The sequence below is a fragment of the Mesoplodon mirus genome, assembly GCF_964341445.2.
Source record: "Mesoplodon mirus genome assembly, chromosome: 6".
Lineage (NCBI taxonomy): Eukaryota > Metazoa > Chordata > Mammalia > Artiodactyla > Ziphiidae > Mesoplodon > Mesoplodon mirus.
The window spans coordinates 87305162-87331048 of record NC_138982.1 but is presented as its reverse complement, the minus strand read 5'-3'; the positions used below and the strand labels follow the sequence as shown (position 1 = coordinate 87331048).

At 39.6% G+C, this 25887-nt stretch overlaps 1 protein-coding gene across 2 annotated transcripts in view; it reads right to left on the bottom strand.

The window, feature by feature from the left end:
* The window catches only part of USF3 (upstream transcription factor family member 3), a 46880-nt gene extending 32114 nt beyond the window's left edge, over nucleotides 1-14766 (bottom strand). For both annotated transcript variants that reach the window (XM_082624791.1, XM_082624790.1), the window contains exons 1-2: nucleotides 14701-14766; nucleotides 11343-11474 (exon numbers count right to left, since the gene is read on the bottom strand). The gene's annotated coding sequence lies outside the window, so the exon portion shown is untranslated. The remainder of the gene's footprint in view (nucleotides 1-11342; nucleotides 11475-14700) is intronic.
* Between the last annotated feature and the right edge of the window lie 11121 nt (nucleotides 14767-25887).

Genomic DNA, 25887 nt, shown 5'->3' with positions numbered 1-25887 from the left:
ATTATTTTGTAATAAGCTTAAATGGAGTATAATCTATAAAAATATTGAATCATTACTCTGTACACCTAAAACTAATATTGTAAATCAACTATACTTCAATCAAAATCTCTTTATATACACACATGCACGCACACACATGCTTTTAGAAATACATGGTTGAAACAAAAATTATAACCCTACCTGTTTATGTGCCACTCAATGTATATACAGGAAATACTTAAGCCAATTATATTTGACAAGCACAGGAGTAAAGGAACCTATATGGATGTTAAGAGTTTCTACACTTCACTTGAAATGGTAGAGGTGATATGGGTAGACTGTGATAGGTTATCTCTCGTTCTCTCTCTATCTGTATATATATATGACAAAAAAATGTTCCATTTCTTTATGAGATCTATAATAAATCCTTAGTCCTCTCCAATCAAAATGATTTACACTACTGAACTAGAATATGATCCATGGAAATTACAACGCAATTAAGCATTAATTCCTGGTCTGGGTCACAGTCATTAAAATGTTAGGCCATAGGCAATGCTATGTTCTGTTTTTTTACTTAAGGTGGGCATTTCTCCATGTCATTCAAAATTGTGATTACAGCATTTATGTTTAGTTTCTTGGATATACGTACACTATCATCTTATTTAGTGCTTTGAGGCAGCTTTGATCTCTGTATTTTGCTAGATGGGCTACTATTTGCATTTATCTTCTCCAGCATTTTAGGTTAATAACCTCCTACCTGGTCTACGGGGTTCAATTCATTAAATCTTGAAATCTGGCATATATGTATTGATAGTGGGAATAGCACAGGGGTGCTTTTCATACCCAAAAAATCCTTCCTCTATGCATGTGGTTTCAGCAGCTGCTTTCCATCTTGGTGGGAACTTGAGGAGCTGTTTATGAGTGTGCTGTGTTGTCTTCTGCTTTCTGTAACTGCTATCAGAAGTTCTAATTTTCTCTGCCGTTAAAGAAATATTACGTCCTTTAACAATGTCTGTTGGCTCCCACAATCATGTTGGGCGCAATTAGTCATGGAGTTTTCATAAATGCCAACCTTGAGATGCTATGACATATATAAGAATATGAAATGAAGTCCTGCTTTTACTGGGCTGTTGAGTGAAACTATATCTCAAGAAAAAGAAATAAGCCAAGGGCATGGTAATTTGCTGAATGCAGTTTTAAATTTTTATTTTTAAGCTACACAAGCAACCTGTTTGTATAAAAAAATGTATTTATTGAGATATAATTGACATACAACATTAGTTTCAGGTATACAACATAATGATTTGATATTTGCATATATTACAAAATGCTCACCACAATAAGTCTAGTTGACATCCATCACCACACAGTTACAAAATTTTTTTCTTGTGATGAGAAGTTTTAACATCTACTCTCTTAGCAACTTCCAAATATTCAATACAGTATTATTTTATTTTTAAATTTTATTTATTTATTTATTCTTTTTTTTTTTTTTTTTGCGGTGGGCGGGTCTCTCACTGTTGTGGCCTCTCCCGCCGCGGAGCACAGGCTCCGGACGCGCAGGCTCAGCGGCCATGGCTCACGGGCCCAGCCGCTCCGCGGCATGTGGGATCTTCCCGGACCGGGGCACGAACCCGTATCCCCCGCATCAGCAGGCGAACTCTCAACCACTGCGCCACCAGGGAAGCCCCTACAGTATTATTTTAAAAATCATTTTTGAAGAGTCTAGAAATGTATAAAGTTAAATGGAAAAGTTATTTAGCTCTATAACTGCACTCTTCAGGAATAACCACTGTAAACAGTTCGGCATTTTTCAGACCTTTTCTTTGCTCTTGCCCATACAAACTACAAATATTGATACTTCTGGCTCAGAAACTATATCATAATTAAATTCAAAGAGAATTCCATGCTTTAAAGCTTTTTTTTAAAATTCAGTTGCAAAAATAATCCTTGCTCTTTGTAAAAATTTTAAACAGCACAGATGTATATGAAGTACCAGTGCCCTTCTGCTCTTAACAGTCTGGTGGTATCAATTCCAGGTATTTTTCCTATGTATGTCCAAGCAATTATTTATGTACATATGAGTAACTGTTGTAGTGAAAGAGCAGGACACATAAAATGCAAATAGTATAAAATATCTTCCAGTCCCAGTTCAAATCTCCTCTGTTGGGTGATCCTGCTCCTTGGATAAAATTTGGGGCAGATCCCATGACTCTACTGGTCACAATTACATAATAAAAATCCTCTAGTCATTTCTAGTCACAAAATAATCCACTGAGAATGTATCAGTACAGTTCCTTTAATGGAGGTAATGCCTCCCGCCACACAATCTCTTGCACTCTCCCCACCTGCCTTCTGCCTCTGTCCTTACAGCTCCAGTCTCTTTCTGCTGAGGTGCCCTTGCCCCTGTCAGGAAGGCCTGTAGCACAGTGCCCAGACCAGCTCCCTCCTGACATAATGTGGACCCACACCTGGTCCACAGAAACACATACCTCTTTAATGCAACAACTCCTAGAAATTTACCGCAAGTATGTATGTGGCAGAGACATTTACTCAAGGATATTCAAGTAACAAAAGACACGGAAATGCTCATCAAAAGGAGACTGATTAAATATGTCACAGTATCATGTTGAACCCCTGAAACTGCCCATATGCGGTATTTTCTGCCTCTAGAAACTACAATTTCAGACGGATCAACCTAATAGCTCCACCCATACAATGTAGTTATATGTACTGATAATCAATTTTATTTATTTATCTATTTATTTATTTACCTATTTATTTGTTATGGGCTGTATTGTATCTCCCTCAAATTCACATGTTGAAGTCCTAATGCCCAATACTTCAGCATGTGACGGTATTTGAGGATAGGATCTTTAAAGAGGTAATTAAGTTAAAATGGGGTCATTAGGGTAGGCCCTAATCCAAGATGACTGGTGTCCTTATAAGAAAAGGAGACTAGAATGCAGACCACACAGACATAGGGAGGACCACGTGAGGAGAAAGCAACCATCTACAAGCCAAGGAGAGGCTTCAGAAGAAATTAAACCTGCTGACACCTTAATCTTGGATTTTGAGCCTCAAGAACTTTAAGAAAATTAATTTTTCTTGTTTAAGCTATCCAGCCTGTGTATTTTGTTATGGCAGCCCTAGCAAATAAGTAAATAAATAAATAAATAAATAAATATTGATAAATAAATAAATGTTACAAGTAAACTTGTATATAATACCTATCCTTTGGGATGGGGAGGAGAACATATGTTAATAAATGATGCACAGAATTTCTCTGGAAGGACTGCCTTTGAGGAAGGGAAATGGGGGACACAGTACACAGGAGACCTAATGTATATCTTCAAATGCAATTTTAATTTTTGCCACATGTATGCATTATGAATTAATTTTTGTCTTTCTAATAAATGCATTTAAGGCTATAATATTTCCTCAAGGTACAACTTTGTCCACAGCCCATAAATTTTGATAGGTAATATTTTCAAGTTATTAATTTCTAAATAGTATACAGTTTCACTTAAATATTAAATTATTTTTTAAATGCTATACTGAAAATCAAAAAAATAAACACTACCCCTAACTACATCCCTTTTTTCAAGGAGGAAAATCAAAGTCCCCATTACCACCTATTCATTCTACACTCTCCCAGTTGGTAATCAATTTGACATCAATTTTCTTGATCTTTCTACAGAGTTATTTACATATATGTATTATCACATGCACAACTTTTTTAATAAAAATTAAATCATGCTCTATGTCACTCTGAAATCTGCTTTATTTTTACTTAGAAATACATTATGGACATCTTTCCAGTAAGTACATATCAATTTAACTTACTCTTTTTAATACCTGCATAGCATTGTGTAACAAGGATGAGTCATCATTTATTTAGCTGTTACCCATTGATGAATACTCTTTATCCCTCTTTCTTTTTTATTTATTTTATTTTATTTTTAAAATTTTTATTGGGGTATAGTTGATTTACAGTGTTGTTATCCCTCTTGCTTTTTTACTTCTGGGTTTTGTTTTGTTTTGTTTGCTATTAAAAACAATGCTGACAAAAAACGGGTACAATCAACATCTTTTAAATTTTTCAGTCCAAAGCAACACAAAATATCTTATTATTGCTTAACTTGCATCTCGAGGACTAATGAGGCTGAATACCCTTTCACATATTATAAATCATTTATATTTCTTTTTTCCATGATTTGCTTGTTTTTATTACCTTGACTTTTTCTTCCTTGTAATTTCAACTTTTATATCCTCTTCAAACTTAGGTAAAGTAAAAAGCTTTCCAAGAAGTTATATTTCTTCTTTTTTGGTTCCACATTTGTTAAGAGTGTGTGTGTGTGTGTGTGTGGTGTGTGTGTGGTGTGTGTGTGTGTGTGTGTGTGTGTGTGTGTGTGTGTGTTCTCACAGAGAGAGAGAGAGAACTATTTCCTTGCATTACAACTGGCAATAAAAAGTTTTCAATTTTCAGAATTTGAGATTTTCTGTGTAGCCCTGTTACATGATATATTTTTGTTAAGTGTTATATGAGTATTTGAGAAGAGTGTGTATTTTTAGCTCCTTAGGTATAAATTTTTATCAACTATTTTAAATTAAATGTTTGTTGCCTGGAATTAAATTTTGATAACAAATTACTATGCATTTTCTTCCATTCAACATTTGCCTGGAGTATGTATGTGTGTATTTTATTTTCAACCTTTCTGCATTATTTTGTTTATATTTGTCTAAAATAACACAAATCTGGAGATTTGTTTCTACATAATTTAAGAGCTTTTTTAAAAAAAATGAGAATGTATTACAGTCACATTTATTGTAACTATTGCTACATTTGGTCATATTTTGCTTTTTTTCTCTTCCCTCCTCCACTAAGCTTTTACTTTTCCTTGGCTGGCTTTTTGTTTATTTTCCTCAATATCTTCTTTCCTTCTATATCTATTCTATTCATAAATATCCTTAACAATTTTAAGAAGCATACTGTAGTGGACATTTGTTAGACATTTTCTCCTCTCCACTCCATGAACTTCCCCAGTTCTCACTTAGGTATGTACCCCTCCCCAGCACAGCCCTTGTGCTTCAGTAGTAGACCTTGGCAGGTCTTGGCAAATGGTTTTTTTTCTGACAACAGTGACTGGTCTCTGACCTATCCAATCAAAGCAAAGCTCAGAAGTTTTCTTTGATGATGTGGGTAGCTGTGCCCTTTCTCTCTCCAATTTAAAGAGAAAGCAGGTAATTCTAAATACTGAACTTGCAGACATCTTGCAAAAGAGGGAAGCCAGTCTGAGGATGAAACTGACACACAAAGAAAAGCAAAGCTGAGAGGATAAAGCTGACAGAAAAGGAATCACATATCAATAACTTAAGATATACTAATATTAAATTTAAACAAATTTTCTTCCTATTAAAAACAGTATCTATGGTCTCCTCTTCTACCACTACAGAAGTTTTAACACACTCTAATTCTTACCCACCAAATGCCCACCATCTCCCCTCTGCCAAAGACTTACTGAAATTGTACAGAATTTTAGTTCTAGAGTATTAGTTCTCCTCCTAGATATATATGTCATGTCCAACAGCTCATAGTTTCCTTCTTTGTTCTTTTTTTTTTTTTTTTTTTTTTTTGCTGTACGCGGGCCTCTCACTGCTGCGGCCTCTCCCGTTGCGGAGCACAGGCTCCGGACACACAGGCCCCGCGGCCATGGCTCGCGGGCCCAGCCGCTCCGCGGCATGTGGGATCCTCCGGGACCGGGGCACGAACCCGCGTCCCCTGCATCGGCAGGCGGACTCCCAACCACTGCGCCACCAGGGAAGCCCATTCTTCTTTGTTCTTTTGTACCACATTTTGGAAGAACTCCTTGGTCTGATCTTCTAGTTCATTAATTCAGTCATCTATTACAACCATGCTGCTATTCAGCCTGCTATTAAAGTTTTTATTTCAGAAAACATGTTTTCAATTTCCAAAAACTGTCTTGTTCTTTTTCATAGCACCCCACTGTTATTTTATGGAAATTATATCCCCTAAAACCTTTCAGGATTTTTTTGAATAACAAATATTATCTTTTATCTATTATATTCAATTTGTTTTCTCAAAAATCAATTCCTCTGTTTGTTCAGCTTGGTATCCCTCTTTCACCCTCTTGATTTTCCTTAAATATTTAGTTAGTCTTGGTTAATAGAACTGATAGCTAAAGTTGGTTTCCCCAGCACAGTGGTTCTCAACTCTGGATGCACTGTAGAAATCATCTTTAAAAAAAAAAAAAGAAAGAAAGAAAAGCTCCCTAGGTGCTTTTTTTTTTTTTTTTTTTTTTTTTTGCGGTACGCGGGCCTCTCACCGCTGCGGCCTCTCCCGTCGCGGAGCACAGGCTCCGGACGCGCAGGCCCAGCAGCCACGGCCCACGGGCCCAGCCGCTCCGCGGCACATGGGACCCTCCCAGACCGGGGCACGAACCCGCATCCCCTGCATCGGCAGGCGGACTCCCAACCACTGCGCCACCAGGGAGGCCCCTCCCTAGGTGCTTTTAATGGGCATGCACCACTAACAACCACTGCTTTAATATATGTGAACATCACTCTTCTCCCCATCATGCGAGTGTATGCTGATTATGAGAGTGCTGCCTATCCAGAGTATCATGCAGAGATGGAGAGGAGCAGCTAGACGGGTAACTTCTGAAGGAAGGAGCCCTACAGTCACAGGGGCAATTAGAAGTTCTCTGAGGTATAACCCTGATTCTCTCTCTGGCCCTCAAGCCCAAGATGGAGATACACCCAACTTATATAAATAAGTTCTAGTAGCTTAGCCCGAGAGTAAACACTGTAATTAGCTATTCTAATTAGGCCTAGTACAGTTGTTCTAAAATCCAGTAACTAATTACCTTTTGACCATTGTTATCATCTGAATATTTGCATTCCACTCCCCCAAATTCATATGCTGAAATCCTAATCCCTAAGGTGACAGTATTAAGAGGTGGGACCTTTAGGAGATGATTAGGTCATGAGGGCAGAGCCCTCATGAATGGGATTGGTGCCCTTATAAAACAAGGCCCAGAGAAGTCGCTTGCCCCTTCCACCTTGTGAGGATGCAGCAAGAAGTAGGCCGTTTTTTATTTAGAAGAAGGCCTAACTCAGAAGAAGGCCTTCACCAGAATCCAACCATGCTGGCACCCTGATCTGGACTCCCAGCCTCCAGAACTGTGAGAAATAAATTTCAGCTGTTTATAAGCCACCCAGTCTATGGTATTTTGTTATAACAACCAAAATGGACTAAGATAACCAACCTCAATTTTTCAAAGTCTCTGAGAATTGGGGTTTTCCACAATTGTGTTGGCAAAACTCACTTTTCTAGTGTTTCTGCTTTAAGCCTGTATCAGGTTGCAGATTTCTCAATGCTATAAGGTTTGTCATCAACCTGCTCCTATATGCTTTTCATTTCTCCTAAAGTCCTCAATGTTTTTCATCTTTAGATGACACCTTTCCCAGCTTTTCAACACTAATAAGGATGTGTCCTTATTCTCCCATTTTCTTATTCTTGTTATTTAACTGGATTTTTTCATTACACAAATAAAACACCCTTATATTAAACTACTCCAATCATTCTGAAGGATTTAAGTTGTAAAAGTAGTAGTCTTCTCCACCAACTGTCCTCCTCAAATTTCCTATTAACACTCGTTAGTACTTTCTCACTTTCTGGCACTGTAAGATGCTCCAGACTCATCTTGTGACATATATCCTATTGTTTCTCTGGAGAAGCCTGACTAATATAGTGGGTAATCAGTAAGGTGCAGGAGCTTTTTAAAGTTCCTCAAGTGACTCTGAGGCACGGCCACTGTAATCAGTAATACAGATTCTCTCAAGTTCCCCATATTCTTCACCTCACATTAATGAATGAATGGTAGAGTGGAATGAGACTAGCCTTTGATATCAGAGGATCAAATCTCAAAGTTGACATTTACTAGCTATTTGGTTTTAAAAGTAAGTATTCCTGGAAGTCTTAGCATCCTCACATTTAAAATTGGGAGATTAGGGCTTCCCTGGTGGCGCAGTGGTTGAGAGTCCGCCTGCCGATGCAAGGGACACGGGTTCATGCCCTGGTCCGGGAAGATCCCACGTGCCGCGGAGCGGCTGGGCCCGTGAGCCATGGCCGCTGAGCCTGTGCGTCCGGAGCCTGTGCTCCGCAACGGGAGAGGCCACAGCAGTGAGAGGCCCGCGTACCAGGGGGGAAAAAAAAATTGGGAGATTATCACCAACCCCTCAAAGAACTCTTAGGAATTTACATGATAATACGTTTAATGGATCAAGCAAAGTGTCTGGTATGTAGCAAGAGCTAAAGACACTTTACTTGCCTTTCTTCCATTCCCCACCCCCCCCCAATTCACTGGGAAGATGAAGGTCATCTGGTTCACGTTCCTTAACTGGATCCTACATTTATGGTAACAGACCTCTGTCTATACATCTGTCCTTTCAGGCTACCAGAACAACCTAAAGCTAATTCCACCACCTGTGGAGAGAGATTCTATCCTTGATTCTTTCCTCTTTAGTACTATATTCCCTCCTTAACCATTTCTCTCTTGTTTCCAAAATACAGAGTTTCCTCATATTAAACTGGAATTTACTGCCTTTTCTGTCTATCATTCCGTTTCTTTCCTCCTTTTCTACGAAACGTCTCACCTTTCCTTCACTGGCCAGTCTCTTCTAAAAACCCCATGGCAGTACGCCTTCTGATTGCTCCTGCTAGCCAAAACTGCTTCCTTAGAGGTCAGGGACTATTTTTCACCAGGTCAAAGGTCTTCTCGTCTCTGCAGGATTTGAGGCTGCTCATCTCCGCCTTTTCTTGAAATTCTCTCTCCCAGGCTGTCTTCCTCTCTCCAATTATGCATCATCTTTCTCTAACATGAATCCTTGTCTTTCTCTCACTTTGACTTCCAAGGCTGAATGCTTTTTTCTATTTGCTTTTTCCCTGCAAAGTTTCAAATTGTTTCTGTGTAAAAGCTGTTATGTTTTCTACAATAAAGCTACATTTCAACACTGATCTTGTTCCAAATCTTTGGTTAGGCAAAGCTCTCTTCAGAGCAATTCATTTCAAAACCAGTAAACAACAGTCTGTTTGCAACATGTCAAATGGCCTTGCCTCTTAAGAGACCTATTTCCAATTTCTCCATTTTATCAACGACACCAAAATTTTAACATGGCTTTAAACTCAAAAGTAACCTTCAGATCTTCTCACCGAATCCTATTAATTTGTTTCACAATGTTCTTCTCATGTTTGTTACTACCACCTTAGATGAGTCCCCATTTTACACAGGTCTGGCTCTTTTTTGCTTCCAGTCTCTTCCCTATTTTTCAATGGTTTTATACTCCAATGTCTCATTCATCTTTCCATTGCACTGTATCCCATCACATGCCTGTCCTGCTCCAGAATCTACAGTACCATTTTCCAACATCTACTGTATCAAATCCAAACTCTTGGGTCCTACCTTTCATGACTCTACCTCACACTGACTTCTTTATTGCAGGGCTCACTCATCCATTTCTACCTAGTACAACACACAGAGGAGCAGGGTTATATAGCTGATCACATCATCTACTCTTCCCTCCTCCCCAATTCAGACAGATGTTTTCCTGTGCTCCTTATCAGCTAGTTTATTTTTTGCTAAATCTATGCTATTTTCCCACTGACACAACCTTTCCACTTTGCTCTGCTTATCCAAATCCTATTAACTCTTTAAAGCCCAGTGCAAAAAAAAAAAAAAAAGCCCAGTGCAAATATGTCCTCTTCTATAAAACCTTCCCTAATATTTCCAGCTAACACTAAACCTTCTACCTTTGTTCTGGACTCTCTCACTGCCACTTCTTAGCAATTTTGTTACAAAAATATATCCTTTCTCTCATATATTATTAATCTCTCCTTCCCTATTAGTGCTTTTACATCAAAATATATTATTCATTTTTTTCCTATTTAAAAGATTAAAAATTTTTTTTTCCCTTTTCTGAACTTGCCACAGATTCTAGATGTCCCTATTCTCTTCTCCCTTCCCACCATCAGGCTCCCTGAACAAGTGGTTTATACTCACTGTCCTTTCTTCCTCACTTCCCATTCACTCTTCAACTCCGTTACATGGCTTTTATTCCTAAAACTGTTTACATCAAGCTCACACATCAAGATCTCCGCACTGACAGATCCTATGAACTCTGTAGGAAATATCTTGTTTTTGGCCTTCTGGCAATACCACGTCGCTCTTCCTTTGGACAGCTTCTCTGTCTGATTCCTGAGGTCTGATATGACTATCAAACATGGGCTCACCTCTGGGGTGGGCACAGGGCTGACCAACAAGACTCGGTGCACAAGGAGGAGAACTGGCTGAGGCTGAGTTAGCCCCACAGACCCATGGGATCCTAGAAGCTGCTTTCTCTGGTCTTCCCAAGGCTTCATTGTTCTACATTCCTTCACTTCCATGAACTTACCAGTATCTATCCATAAATCCCCCTTTTTTGCTTAAGTTAGCCAAAGACAATTTCTGCTGCTCTAACCAAAGAGAAATTAATCCTGCAAGTGGAGTAGAGGTAGAAGTGGTACCTCTCATGGTTACACTACAAATTTCTTCTCCCTGTCACCTTCACTATAGGCTTCTGCTGTTTAAGAAATTATAGTAGCTAAGGGGAGACTGCTTTTGCCAAGGGACCCAATAATGGCTTCACTAATTTGGAGGGAAGGCTGTCTGGGGCTCCTCATGCAGCCAGGTAATAGACAAAAGGGAAGTCACAAGGAGCATAGGTGGGAACTGGGAGAACCCTGGGGCACCTCTATTTACTAATACTAGCAGCAAAATTGCCACACTGCTGCTACATTACACAGACAAGGTCTGCCAGGGCTCAGACCTCTCAGGAATAAAAGTTTGCATGTCTGACTTCACACGTCTGACCCCAACGTCCATGCTCTTTAACATACCACTTTCTACCATGACAATCTACTTGTAGCTCCTTAATCAAGAAATGCCCTCTCTCATTTCCATGCCTTTGTACCTATCACTTTGTTTGGAATGCTCATATCAACTTTCCAACTGGGAACTCCTAATTATTCTCTTCGAAACTTTCTCTGATCCCTAGAGGTTAGTCCCAGACATCCTGACATAATACATACTCCACAGTATCTTAACAGGAAATACACTCTACATGCTTATTGGCTATTCCCACTAGACCGTAAGCTTCTAAATGGTAGACACCACAACTTCCATATTTGTATGCTCAACAAGTAGTATTCAGTATGGGAGTAATAAATGTCTATTGAAGGAATATCTGGTCTTTCTTAATTTTACATGGTATTAATGACTGCATCATCAATTTTGAGTACTTACGTTTAAATTAGCTAATGAATGTTGTGTTCAGTCCCTTATTTGATATGATGCTCTCCAATCCTCCCAATAAGTCTAAAAACTTCTTGAGAGCTCAGTCCACACCATTTACTACTTCTGTATTCTCTTTAGCACCTAAGAGTATTGGACACATGGTAAGCACTCAATAAATACTTGATGAACTGAATTAAAAACAGGATATTAGCACATTAATAGGAGCAACTTATTATGCCCTACTGATCTAATTAAAAGATCTGGACTTCTGAAGTAGTGCAATTGTACCCATATGGAAAATTTAATGAGAAAAAGAAAAATTATCTAATTGGACAGTTAACAGCTTTTCTCTTAGAGTTCCACAAATATTTTACAGATAACAAGAGTCGACTTCCAGAGCTCAGAATAAAAGACTCAAGGCATAGATTTCCATACATATTGGAAGGATGATTACATGTTTAAGCGATCTATCATAACCATAATTACTTAAATTCCACTAATCCTTAATAAATCCATAATAGGAGTCTAGGACATAAAAATATTTAATAGTGAAATCAGTTAATGCCAAATCAACCTATGCTAAAGATGTATATGGTTATCTTTGCATAATACATAACACAACAGTCATTTACTCATTTCACAAACATTCTTTGAGTGCCTACTAATAAGTGCTATGTTAGGTCCCAGAAGTACAAAGATGAAGAGAACACAGTTGCTACGTTCACGGGGTTCTAGCTCCACAGGCTGCAATGGTATTTAAGAATATGAATCGTACCTCCTGGAGCTCTCAATGTGGATGCTCTAGGGGTAGCAGGCTCATGGAGAAGGTGGATAAACACATACTCAACGGCAATGTGATTAGTGTTAACACAGAAATAAGTACAAGCTGTTATGGGGCCACAGAAAATAATCAACCTACTGAAGAAGTCAGGAAAATACATGGAAGAAACTGACATCCATACATGAATTCAATGTGAGTTAAGGTGTGAGGAAGCTACGACGACAGAAACATCTGGGATGGAATCAAACCTGAAATTATGGTTGCAGGCAGAGTGGGGAGGTTTCAAAGCAAATCAATCCAACTCACAGCAAACTGTTGTAGAAGAGCGAAAAATAAAATACTCCTTGCTGTTAAGTTTGAGAATAATGAAACACATATACAAAAGAAGTTATAAATAAATTTATTAAAGAAAAAGAAAGTTAAGCCACCACATGATGTAACCACAAAGGGAGTCTTTTAAACAATATGTGGATTAAAAGTTCAGAGGGAGCCAGTCACTAAAGAGAAAGGGCTGTCCAGGAAAACCTTCATTAAAGTTTAGGGTTAGAACTGTTGTCACTGGGGAGAGGGCGCACAGGGAGGGGCATCCATATGCTGAGAAAGACCAATGTCATTAACAAAAGCAGGGATCTGAACTGCATATCTGTGGGACCACAAGGCGGCTCATGTTGGGAAGTAGTGGGGGGAAAGCTGGACACATGAGTGAAGGCCTAATTTAGAAGAGCCTGGAAGGCAAGCCTAGTAGATTGGACATTGTTCTAGACACACAGTAGTTCTCAACCCTGACTGCTGAATAGAAACACCTGGGGAGCTTTAAAAACTACACCTACAGCTGAGGTTAACCCCACATCAAAAGTAAGAGACTCTCTGGGGCTAGCAGTCTGGGCATTAAAATGTAAAAGTACATAAGATGATTCTACTGTATAGTCCAGACTGAGAACCACTGGGTTAGAGGATGAAGAGGTAAGACATGAAAGATATGGTTAAGACCCAAGCTTGATTTAGTCTCTGTTTATAAGCAACAATTTTGAGCTGATTGCCTGTTGAAGCCTATCTCCTAACTTGAGTTAAACATTCTCAGTTTTCTTACGTTTCTTTTCCCTTGTTGACAATGCTAAGGTCTGAAAATAGGAAAACAGCAGATCAATTTCTCTTACCTGCCTATTTCACTGACTGCACAGTCTGCAACTTTAGAATTTTATTTCCATGAAATTTTATTTAAAATTTAAAATTTAAAATTCCATGGAATTTTATTTATAGCATTTCAATCCTATGCTCCCCTGAAGCCCTGCAATGAGGTGCTTTTATTCCAAAGAATGTTCTAGGCTGCATGCATGTCTGGATTTTATAAAACTTCTTTTTTAAATATAGAGAGAATGTAATACCTATGTATAAAAAAGTCATACTGCTTAGATTAGAGCAAAACGTGAGATTAAGTTCTTCTTTACACTGTTCCTGAGACAGGATACTGTTCCTGGTTTCATTAGTGCAATGATTACAAAGTATTTTGCTTATTTTGTAACAATTACTTTTAAAGTACTTCACAAATAAAGGGAAACACCAAATGTATCCCATACAGCAACTCTGTACTACATTAAACACGCGTCCTGTGTAGGAGGAAAAAGTCATCAAAGTGATTAGAGTGCATGACAGCCTGTTGATCCTTCAAAAAGCAGGTTTGCTTGTTTGCTTGATTGCTTTTTAAGAAAAAGCAAAGGTACAAATATGCTTCAGAATCTATGTTACTCGCGGAAGGGTTTATTCAAGAAATCTGTACTTTGATAAGTAAGCAACTGTCTTTTTTCCGCAAACTTAAGTTAGCCACAACTGTCTAGTTTTGTGTGGTGTTAGGTCAATATATGTACTTAATAGTAAAAACAGCATGAGAACGTAAGCTGGAAGTCATTATCTGGGATCCCACATATAGGTTTATGCATTCTCTTATCTCCAGATAAAGTTAATAAATTCGAAGGACTGTATCCCACTGTAACCGCAGTGGGGGGAGGGGGAAGGGGACAGCGGGTATGGGAGAATCGTTCCTATTCAGAAAGGAAAAGAAAGGCTTCTAAAAAGAAGACGCAAGCCTAACTCTCCGACACAGGTGTCAGAGTTAAAAAGCAAGTCACAGGAGTCTGACCAGTGGGTCCGAAGGAAATTCGGAGGGCAAGGAAAGAAGAGGGAATGAAGGAAACAGGAAAAGGTGAAGGAGGCGGGCAAAGGCCATCCGGTATGAACCTGAATGCCCAGCTCTTTATGCACCCGGGGCAGCGTGGAGCCCTTCTCGCCCCGCGCGCATGTCGGGGGTCGGGACGCAGCGCGAGCCCCCCACGGGCCTGGCACCAGGGGACGCGGGGTGCCGGGAGGTCGGGGAGAAGAGGGGTGCGCGCACCTTCGGCGCTCGTGCCCCACTAGGCTCCGCACGCAGGGGTCCCCAGGAGGAAGACACACTTTGAGCAGCCCTTGCCTCCGGGAGCGGGGAAGGGGTGGGTGGAGCAGAGCCCGGAGCCGCCCCCCGGAGCCGCCCCCGCAGCCCCGGCCCCCGCCCCCCGCCCCGGCTGTCAGCGGCCCCCTCCAGCAGTCACTCACCCCGGGGCTGCGTGGGCTCGGCCGCGGCGGCGGCGGCGACCCCAGCCTGGGTCATGATCCCAAGCGGGTTCCACAGGGTTGTCCGACCGCCCGGGCGAATCTCTCAGTCTGCGGCCGCCGCTTGCTCCTCTGGGGCTGGGGGAGCGCGGGCCCAGGCCCTCCTCTCCCCCCGCCCCCGCCGCCTCTTCCTGCGGCCACTGCCGCAGCTGAGAGCCCGAGCCTTCAAGGCCGGAGACCCGGCGGCAGCACGGCCTCAACTTTCCCAGCCCCCCTCCCCCCGCCCCTCCCCACCCCTCCTCCCGCCCCTCCCGCGGCCGCCGCTCGGCTCGCGAACAGCCTATCCTGGGTGCACCGCGGTCCCGCCTCTGCCACTCACGGCACCAATCCGACCCCGGGGAGGCTGCAGTGGTAGCCGATCAGAACCCGAGACGCCGTTGCGCTCTGCTAGAGGGCGGGAGGAGGTGGAGGGAAAAGTGAAGAGTGAACGGGCCTCTGGCGGCCCAATGAGGAGGGCCGGGGGGCGGAGGTGTGCAAGTTGGGTTGAAGGAACAGGAAATATTCTTAAAGGTAGAGTGATGGGCAGGACGGAAAGCCAGTAAGTGAATGGGAAAGAGGTGGGCCTGGTTCCTTAAAGGGGACGCCTTGAGAACCTAGAAAAGGAGGTGTTTTAAGAAACTTCTTTGTATCATGGTCTCTGTTCTGCTTTACACGTCTTCGGTAGGAGTTTGGAAGTGGAAAAACTGGAAAGGAGGAGGGCACGGAAGGCTTTCAGAAACGATTAGAGAGATCCTCTTAGCCTAGAGGGCAGGAAGGCGGGATAATGCCTCTGTAACACAGGAGGTGGGGAAGAAAAAAGAGAATGCAGACGTCTCCGGCTGCCATTTCACTGGAAGATCGTTGCCGACCTGACGCTGCTCAAATTTGTTGGCTGTGGTCATCTGTCATTTTGCATTAGCCACAAAGGCGGATTCCTGCGAACTGGAGATGACAAGTGTTCAGAAATGTCCTGGGGGCCTCCTAGCTGGGGGAAGCGAATATGTGACATTCGGGGATGGGATGTGGAACTTCAAGCTTGGGTTCTTATAGACCTAGATCTGGGAGGTACAGAGCCGCGGGTGATGGCATGGAGACCTGAGGGTCCACTAATTCCAAGATGGGTTTGGGGCCCTGGAACCGTGGTCACAACTCTCTTTTCCTGGTTTTACTTCCTATTTCATAACCCCTCCTCCCCTGAAACAGGTGTCCTCCACCTAGTGGTGGTGAAAGATTTCCAAGCGCTTCCACCACCAGGTTCGGAAATGTCCCAGATCTTACATGTCCAGGGGCTAGACCAGGCAACTTCCAGAAGGTGCACACAGGGCATGGCATAGTGGGAATTACTTGAGCCTGTGTACAGAGGAAGCTGACCTCGTATTGGGAAAAGGTGTAAAGTTAAACAGTAACCACACCTTATGTTTGTACAGCAGTTTAAAAGCTATGATGAAACAGAAGGCCTTTAGTGTTACTTGTAAACTATGGCATGATAAACAGCCTGGAAATTTTCTTTAACTCTTGCATCTCAGCATATAAAGTTCTAGCCTCTGAATGCATTTAGCATACCCAAATCAAAGCTGCAGATAAGAAAGACCCTAGGATTCAGAGCCTAATAGTAATGCTAATATAGCGCCTGAAATTGTATAGTATTAGTTAGTATGTCCAGCTGTAGGAAGTAATTTCCACTGTGACCAGAATATAAGGTATTCTTGTTAAAAATTATTCTGGTTAATAAACATCGTATCTCGGGTATGTATGATTTTCTAAGCAAGTGCAATGCATCAAGCCTAAAGTAAAATAACACATAGTTCTGACAGTTCAGAAAACAGCTGTTAAGAGTTTCTTTGGACCACCATTGAAAACATACATGAATACCCGAGAAATGTTAACTTTCTGTTTGGTAAAAGGTGGGGGTGGTAAATTGGGAATTTGGGATTAACAGATACAAACTATATAAAAAACAACGAGGACCTACTGTATACTACAGGGAACCATATTCAATATCTTGTAATAACCTATAATGGAAAAGGATCTTAATCACTTTGCCGTACCCCTGAAACGTAAATCAGCCATACTTCAATAAAAAATTAAAAACAACAACAACAACAGAAAGGTCTGAATGTTCGCTTTTTAATTTAATCCTCATTCCTGACTGAAGCCCAAGTCCCAATCATAGATCTCTTCGTTGACTTTGCCTATTCAACGTTGGTTTACAGCTCTAGATGAGAGGATGACATCAGAATATCGCACCAGTCCAATTCCCGGCTAGCTGACATGTGCTTTTAGTGCCTACACTGATAATAAAATATGGTGGCCAAGTGAAACTGGTCTCCCTGCCTCTAGGCCAAATCCATTTTTCACACCGCTGGAGTAAATCTGATTTTCACCCACGTACTTAAGATACTTCAGTGGCTCTAAAAGACGCTCTGCATGACTTACAAGCCCCTTGCTTGCCTCCCCAGTTTCATTTCCTGACACCTCTTTTTTCCTGTTCCTGGGGATGAAAGACTAGGGGACGGAGGGGCTCTCTGGGCTCTGCTCTACCCAACACCTCCCTGCTCCCAGAGGAGGGGGCCGCGCAGAGTGTGCCTCCTCGCGGGGGGCCCCTGCGTGCGGAGCCAGGTGGGGCACGAGAATGGGGGTGCGCGCGCCCTTCTTCTACCCAACCCCCGGGCGCCCCGCGTCGCAGGATGCCAGGCCCGCGGGGGCTCACGCTGGGCCCCTATCCCCAGATGCGTGGAGGGCTAGAGAGGCTCCAAGCTTGCGTGTTCTTTTTAGAAGCTTTCGGAGATGAATGGCAGCGGTACAAGCGAATGGTCAATTGTTTTCCCGGATGGTTGTGGTATTTCGCATTGTCAACAGCAATATATGCGGATTCCAGGTACTCCACATCGCCAGCCCTTGATATGGTCAGTCCTTTTCATTGTAGCCCTATGGTGAGTGTGAAGTGGTCTCTCGTGATTTTAATTTGCACTTCACTAATTACTACTGATGTTGAGCATATGTTCCATGTTTATTGGACAGATACACATCTTCTTTGGTAAAGTGTTCAAATCTTTAGCCCATTTTAAAAGCAGGATGCTTGTCTAGTTATTGAGTTGTAAAAGCTCTTTGTACCCTCTGGATAAAAGTTCTTTCTCAGATATACGTTGTGCAAATATTTTCACCTAGTCTGTATCCTGGGGGGGAGGGGGACAAAACCAAGATCACTTTCTTAAGGAATCTTCAATAAACTGAACATATTTAAAATGTACAACATGGCAGGTTTTGAAGTTTGTAAGCACCTGTGAAACCATCTCCACAATAAAAAATGAACATATTTAGCCTGCCCTCAGTTTTCCTCATCCTCCTTATTCACTCCTTCCTCTTGCCCTCATCCTGTTCTCCAGGCAACCACTGCTTTCTGTCACTATACATTCGTTTCATTTTCTAGAATTGTATATAAATGGAATCTTTGTTTATACTTTTTTTTTTTTGTCTATCTTCTTTCATTCAGCATGATGGGGGGAGAGGTTCATCCACTTTGTTGTGTGTATCAATAATTCATTAGCTTTCGTTGCTAAGTAGTATTCCATCATATGGATATAACATATATATTCACGTTGGTGGACAGTTAGATTGTTTGCAATTTTTGACTATTACAAATAAAGATGCTAGAACATTTGTGTATAAATTTTTGCATGGACATTTGCTTTCATTTCCTTGGGTAACAATTTGGTAAATATCCAGTGGAATGGCTGAGTCAGATGCTAAGTGTACCTTTTAAAAAAAACTGCCATATTGTTTCCCAAAGTTGTTATACTATTTTATATTCTCACTAGTAGACTCTGAGGATCTGAATTGTACCATAGCCTTATCAACACTTAATATGGTCAATCTTTTAAAATTTTAGTCATTCTAATAGGTGTAGAGGTATTTCCTTGTGACCTTAATTTGCATTTCCATAATGACTAGTGATACTGAGCATTTTTCATGTACTTATTAGCCATTTGTATATCTTTTATGAAGTTCTGTTTAAAGCTTTTGCCCAATTTTATTGGGTCATTTGTTATTTATGGAGTTTTAAGAGTTCTTTATGGATTTTGGCTACATAGCCGTTATCAGATTTGTGACATACAATATATTCTCCCAGTTCTGGGTTGTCTTTTCATTCTCCTGTGTTTATCAAATAGTTGTTCTTAATTTTAAGTCCAATTTATTCAATTATGGCTTTTATGAATTATGCTTATGGGGTGATATCTAAGAAATCTTTGACTAACACAAAGTCACACAGATTTTTCTATGTTTCTTCTAGAAGTATTATAGTTTCATGTCATATTTAGATCCATGGTGCATTTCAAATTAATTGCTGTATATCACAGAACTATGGGTGAAAAATTCTTTTGTATTGGGAAGTCCAGTTTTTCAAGCACCAATTGTGGTTTTTTTGTTTGTTTGTTTTTCTTTCTGGCTGCACAGCACAGCATGTGGAACTTCCCCAACCAGGTATTGAACACAACCCATGCCCCCTGCAATGGAAACATGGAGTCCTAACCACTGGACCACCAGGTAAGTACTCAAGCACCAACTGTAAAGACCATCCTTCTTCCACTGAGATGTATTTGTACCTTGGGCAAAAATCAGTTGACCATATATGTGTGGTTGTTATTTCTGGACTCTATTCTGTTCCATTGATTTATTTGTTGATCTTGACACCAATACCACACTGTTTTAATCACTGCAGCTTTTTTTTTTTTTAATTCACTGCAGCTTTATACGTCTTGAAGTCAGGTAGTGTATGTAAGTCCTCCAATTTTCTTGTTCTTTAAAAAATTGTCTTAACTATTCTAGGTCTTTCGCATTTCCATATAGACCTAAGCTTGTGAAGTTAAGAAGAAAAAAAAAAAAAGCCTGCTAAAATTTTGAGTGGGATTTATAATTCAATTTGGGAAGATATTACAACTTAATATTGAGTCTTTGGATTCATGAATGTGTTCTCTCTCTCCATTTATTTGGGTCTTTTAAATTTTCCTCTGAGGAGTATTTTATAGCTTTATGTATACAGGTCTTGCATATATTTTGCTAAATTTATCTCTAAATATCACATGTTTATGCTATTGTAAATGTTATTAAATTTCTAATTTTAATAGCTGGATATACGATTGATATTTGTATCTTGTGGACTTGTTACACTCACTTATTAGTCCTAGTTGTTTTTTTTTTTAAAGTTATCTTAGCATTTTCTACCACATCATATTATCTGCAAATAAAGACAATTTTCTTTCTTTCTATCCAATCTACCTATAGGCTTATTATTTCTTTTTCTTGTCTTACTGGACTGGCTAGGGCTTCCAGGGCAATATTGTATAGAAGTGGTGAGAGCAGTCATCCTTGCCTTTTTCACAATCTTACATATAAAGCATCCAGTTTTTCACTATTAAGTATGATGGCAGCTGTAGGGTTTTTACAGATACCCTTTCCAAGTTAATTTTCTTTTTATTCCTTTGTCACTGAAAGTTTTTATCGTGAATGAGTACTGAATTTTTCTGCACCTACTGAGATAATCATTAGGGATATTGGTCTACTGTTTTCTTGTAATGTCTTTGTCTGGTTTTGGTACTTGTAGAATGCTGTTCTCATAACATGAGTTAGGCAATATTCTTTTTTCTACTATTTCTGAAAGAATGTAGAATTGGTATTATTTCTTCCTTAAATATTTTTTAGAATTCACAAGGGAAGCCATTTAGGCCTGAAAATTTCTTTGCAGGAAGGATTTTGACTACAAATTTAATTTCTTTCATACATATAAGGCTATTCAAGTTACCTATTCTTTATTTTTTTCTAAAATTTGACTTTTTTCTTTTGGTATCAGCTTTATTGAGATATAATTCACATACCTTACAATTCACCCATTATGGTTCAATAATATTCCATTATACACATATGAAACATTTTATTTATCCATTCATCAGTTAATGAACATTTGGGTTGCATCAACTCTTTGGCTAACGATGAATAACACTGCTATGAACACTCATGTACAAGTTTTTGCGTGGACATTTTAATTTCTCTTGCAATTATATACTTACATACCTAAGAGTGGAACTGCTGAGTCATATGTTCAACCTTTTGAAGAACTGCCAAACTCTATTTCTTTTTGGGTGACCTGAGTGACTTGTGTGTTTCAAAAAATTTGTCCATGTTATTTGTTGAATTTGTTGAATAAAGTGGTTTGCAATATTCCTTATCTTTTTATTGTAAGTTCTATAGTGATGTCCTCTCTTTCTTTGCTGATGTTGGTAATCTGTGTCTTCTGTGTAGGGGGTCGGGGGGAGTGGTCAGTCTGGCTAGAGGAGAGGTCTATCAATTTTAGTTTTTCGAAGAAGTAGCTTTTAGTTTCATTTAATTTTCCTACTCTTACTGTTTTCAATTTGATGGCTTTCTGCTCTTTATTATTTCCTTCCTTCAGCCTACTTTAGGTTTAATTGGCTCTTTTTCTAGTTTCTTAAGGTAAAATCTTAGATCTTTGATTCAAGATTTCATATACAAGCAACAAAGATTTACCGTACAGCACAGGTAACTAGATTCAATATCTTGTAATAAACTATAATAGAAAATAATCTGAAATAAATAACTGAATTACTTTGCTGTGCACCTAAAACACAATATTCTAAATCAACTATACTTCAAGGAAGAAAAAAAGATCTCATATACACATTTAATGCTATAAATTCTTTTAAGCATTTAAGCCTACAGCTTTGACATATTTTCAGTTTCCTTCTATTCAATTTTTTTCTAACTTGCAATTTCTTTTTAGACACATGAGTATTTAGAAGAATGTTGTTTAATTTCCAAATATTTGGGGGATTTTCCAGATTTACTGATTTCTTGTTTAGTTCTGGTGTGGTTAAAGGATGTGGTTTGCATAGTATCAGTCCTCTTTAATATATTGTGACATACTTACCAAGAGTTCAAAATCTCTATAACAGATTTGTCTATTTCTCTTGTCAGTTTTCTCTTATTATCAGGTTCATATTCATTTAAGATTATATTCTCTTGGTGGATTCCTTTACCGTAAATATCCCCCTTTTATCCCTGGAAATATATTTTGTTCCAAAATCTACTTTGGTATTAATTTAGCCACTCCAACTTCCCTTTCATTTGTGTTTACATGGTGTATCTTTTCCACCCCTCTTCTGGTTCACTTGTATTTAAAGTGGGTTTCTTATAGGTAGCATGTTGTTTGGTTTAATTCAGTATGAAAAATCTCCACCTTTTAATTGGTGTGTTTAGACTATTTACATTCAATGTTAGGATCAATATGGTTGTATTTGAAGTTTCCATCTTGCCATTTGTTTTCTATTTGTCTCATCTATTCTTTGTTGTGTACATTTTATACCTTGCCTTCTTCCACTTTAATCATATTGTTAGTTTTTAAAAGCTGGGTAATACTGAGATATCATATTTTATCATGTTTATTGTGAGCATATTATACAGCTCAGCCCCTTAACTAATTGTGACCTTGAGAAAGTTACCTTCTCTAAGCCTGTTTCTGAAACTGTAAAATGGAGCTAATGAAAGTTCTTACCACAAAAGACTGTTGTGTGAATTCAGTGAGAGCATCAATCAAAGTGCTTGCCACATGGTAATCTTTCAGTAAGTGTTATAGTAATGAATGAATTCAGTGCCAGACAGTGGGGTTAGGCCGTGAGGATGCACGTATTTTCAAATTCTCATCATTTAGGCAAAAATAAGGCCATACTTTTGTAAGCTGCCTTATTAGTTTCCTTTTCCATTAATTGTATTTCCTTTGTGAATTATGTCCTTTCACCATCAAAAGATCTCAATGTTTTTCTTAGGTATGAGCTCTTTAGACAGAAAAACTGTGTTAATGCAAAATTTTGCAGTCCCCTTTCTAATACACTTATTTGTAACTGTTAAATCTGACCATATTTTTAAAACTTTATGGTTTTTGTAACTTCCCTGGAGGATATGCCTATTAGAATTTTTTTAAAACTTCACTCTTTCAGACATTTTTACAGGCATTTTATATTCTTCACATCCACGAATGTGGTATATCACCACTTTATCTCTTCCATTAATTCATTCAGTTTCAAAGGAACTTCATATTTTGTATAAACTATAGCTTTTACTAAGTTAATCTCTCTCCTCTGTGATCACTGTGAATGGGTTAGTTTCCCATTATCTAGCTGGTGAGTGCTGACAGTATGCTCCTGATACTTGTGTCTAGCTTTTATTAAACTTAGTTGGTTCTGTATTGAAATGTTGAGATAACTTGGGCTTTTCAATTCCAAAGTTTTACAATGATCATTCATCTCTCTTTTTTCCCCCCACTCTTAGGTATAAAAACATTAACAATTATTCATTTTGTATTGAGAACCAAAGTAAAAATTGACTGAAATGTTTTCTCCAAAATTCTGTAAAATGTATTACACCTACCACTCCAACACAGTACCTCATGGCAATTGAAATAATGTAATGTTTGTTCCCTGTTAAGATCACCAGGGCTGGTCTATGCCTATCTTTTTCACTGTTGTATCACCAGTGCCTGAACCATTGTGGGTACGTTCTTTGACCTTATCTCTGTACTAAGTCCCACAAGTTACAAGAACATTTTTTAAAAAAAAATAACTTTAAGGACTGGCAATAATCCAGGAACCATGCTCTAAATTTGTCCCAGGTTACATATTACTAGCTGGATTTCAATTTGGAGTGAAGAGACACTAGACAATTTTATGTAGGAAAAGAGGGTTTTGCAAGAGAAGGGGAAGCTTTTAGTATATGGTAGTTGCAGTTAAAATTGCAGGAGTGGGCTTCCCTGGTGGCTCAGTGGTTAACAATCCACCTGACAATGCAGGGGACACGGGTTCGAGCCCTGGTCTGGGAAGATCCTACATACCACGGAGCAACTAAGCCCGTGCGCCACAACTACTGAGCCTGCGAGCCACAACTACTGAGCCCACGCGCCAAGAGCCAGGGCTCCGAAACAAGAGAAGCCACTGCAATGAGAAGCCCACACAATGCAACGACGAGTAGCCCCCGCTCGCTGAAACTAGAGACAGCCTGCATACAGCAACGAAGACCCAACGCAGACAAAAAAGAAACTTTAAAAAAAATTGCAAGTTATCAGTGTCTCAACTATAACCAACTAATTAAGACGTCTGATGAAACCTGCACAGTATGAACAAAGGTCATATAGATTTACTTATACGTAAAACAAATGAATCAAGTCCCTAACAGGTGGTCTTTCCTAGTGTCTGTCATCAGAAGAAATGTTAGAGAAGAGAAACCAATGACGAAGGAAGACATAGGGAGGTAGAAGTTTTCTTTGGATTTTGAGGCAAAAGGTCAAATTTTGTAGAAGGTCATTCTTTTTTTTTTTTTTTGCGGTACGCGGGCCTCTCACTGTTGTGGCCTCTCCCGCCGCAGAGCACAGGCTCCGGACGCGCAGGCTCAGCGGCCATGGCTCACGGGCCCAGCCGCTCTGCGGCATGGGGGATCCTCCCGGACCGGGGCACGAACCTGCGTCCCCTGCCTCGGCAGGCGGGCTCTCAACCACTGTGCCACCAGGGAAGCCCAAAGGTCATTCTTAATTTGGCTAATAGTATAATCTCCAGCTAATATGCCAGTTGAGCTAGTCTGCTGTTTCTAAACTGTAGCTTCCTCAAGGCAGTTTAGAATGGGATAGGCCGAGAACTGGAGGACAAGCAGAAACTACAAAATGTAACTTAGATGGTTTCTGTTGTATAAATTCTGAATTTGTATCCCTTTTGCACTCCCTTTCATATTTTTAGTCTCAGCTCTTCTATGGGAATTAGGCTTTTTGTTTATACTCAAACCAATGTTAAAGAAAGCAAGTCAGCATAAGGAATATTCCTCTCCACCAAGTTCCTTCCAAAGTTAAGGTAAAGTCAAGGTCCTTGGAGGCTCTGGTTGTTTTAGTAAAGAAGCTGGCCTCTACTTAGACATGAATTCTATGTAAATTAATTAGAATTTTACTTCCCTTTAAAGAGACTATGATTTTTATCTGCCTAGTTCATTGACATATCCCTAAAGCTTACAATAGTATGTGTTCAATAAATTCGCAAAAACAATTTTCAGCATTTATACCACGAAAGGCAGATAACTTTCTCACATTGGAAGATGGTAAGGATAGTCATTAAACTGCTTTTAGACTGCTATAAGCCTTCATCTTACCAGATTTTACTGCTCTACATACTAATTATTTCAAGTTGTATATTCAAATTTCACCTGCATAAGCAGTTATACTTGTGGTACCTGTTTTTAGTATACAGTTTTCACTTTAGTATAGAGATTACTAGTGACAGATAGGATTTAAGATTGTTCAAATCTTTATAGAGAACTTTTGATATTGCCAGTACGGTTTCTAAAAGATGAACTAAGTTTGGTCAAAGAAACAAAGGAAAACATTATAATCAGTTATCTTCTTGAGGGTACAGCCATTTAACGTGATTTAATTTATACTACTTAGATTCCTTTATAAAGGATGTCTTGAGGGTTTTTAAAAATATTTGGTTGCACCAGGTCTTAGTAGCGGCAGGTGGGCAGGCTCCTTAGTTGCAGCATGCGAACTCTTAGTTGCAGCATGCGTATGGGATCTACTTCCCTGACCAGGGAACGTACCTGGGCCCCCTGCATTGGGAGCGGAGAGTCTTACCCACTGCGCCACCAGGGAAGTCCCAAGTATGTCTTGAGTTCTTGAAGACAGTAAATAAATAAGAGTAAAAATCAGGACGAAGAAGCTCCCCTCAGCTATGTGGCAGATTAGTTTCAGTATATCAGGAATAACTAATTCCAAGTTCACTCACTCCAAATATCCCTGCACAAGACTATTCTCCCAAATGTTGGATTTAAGCTTCCATCACAAATTAATATAAAAACAGGCTGTAAGTCTTTGAGATTTAAATTCCAGCCTGTTTAAGCGGTGACTGTCTCATATTAGCGTTATGCTCCCAGTTATTCTTGGAGTAGGCTTTGATTCTAGATACTTTTTACCGAATTGTTTTAGAGAATTGAAAAGGTTGAGGACTTCTGCCCCAGTAACAGATTACGTATTCTCTTTACATTCCTCAACGTTCTATCAAGATAGCTATACCTATCAATACATTTAAAAATCTGACTCAAGCCTTTTTT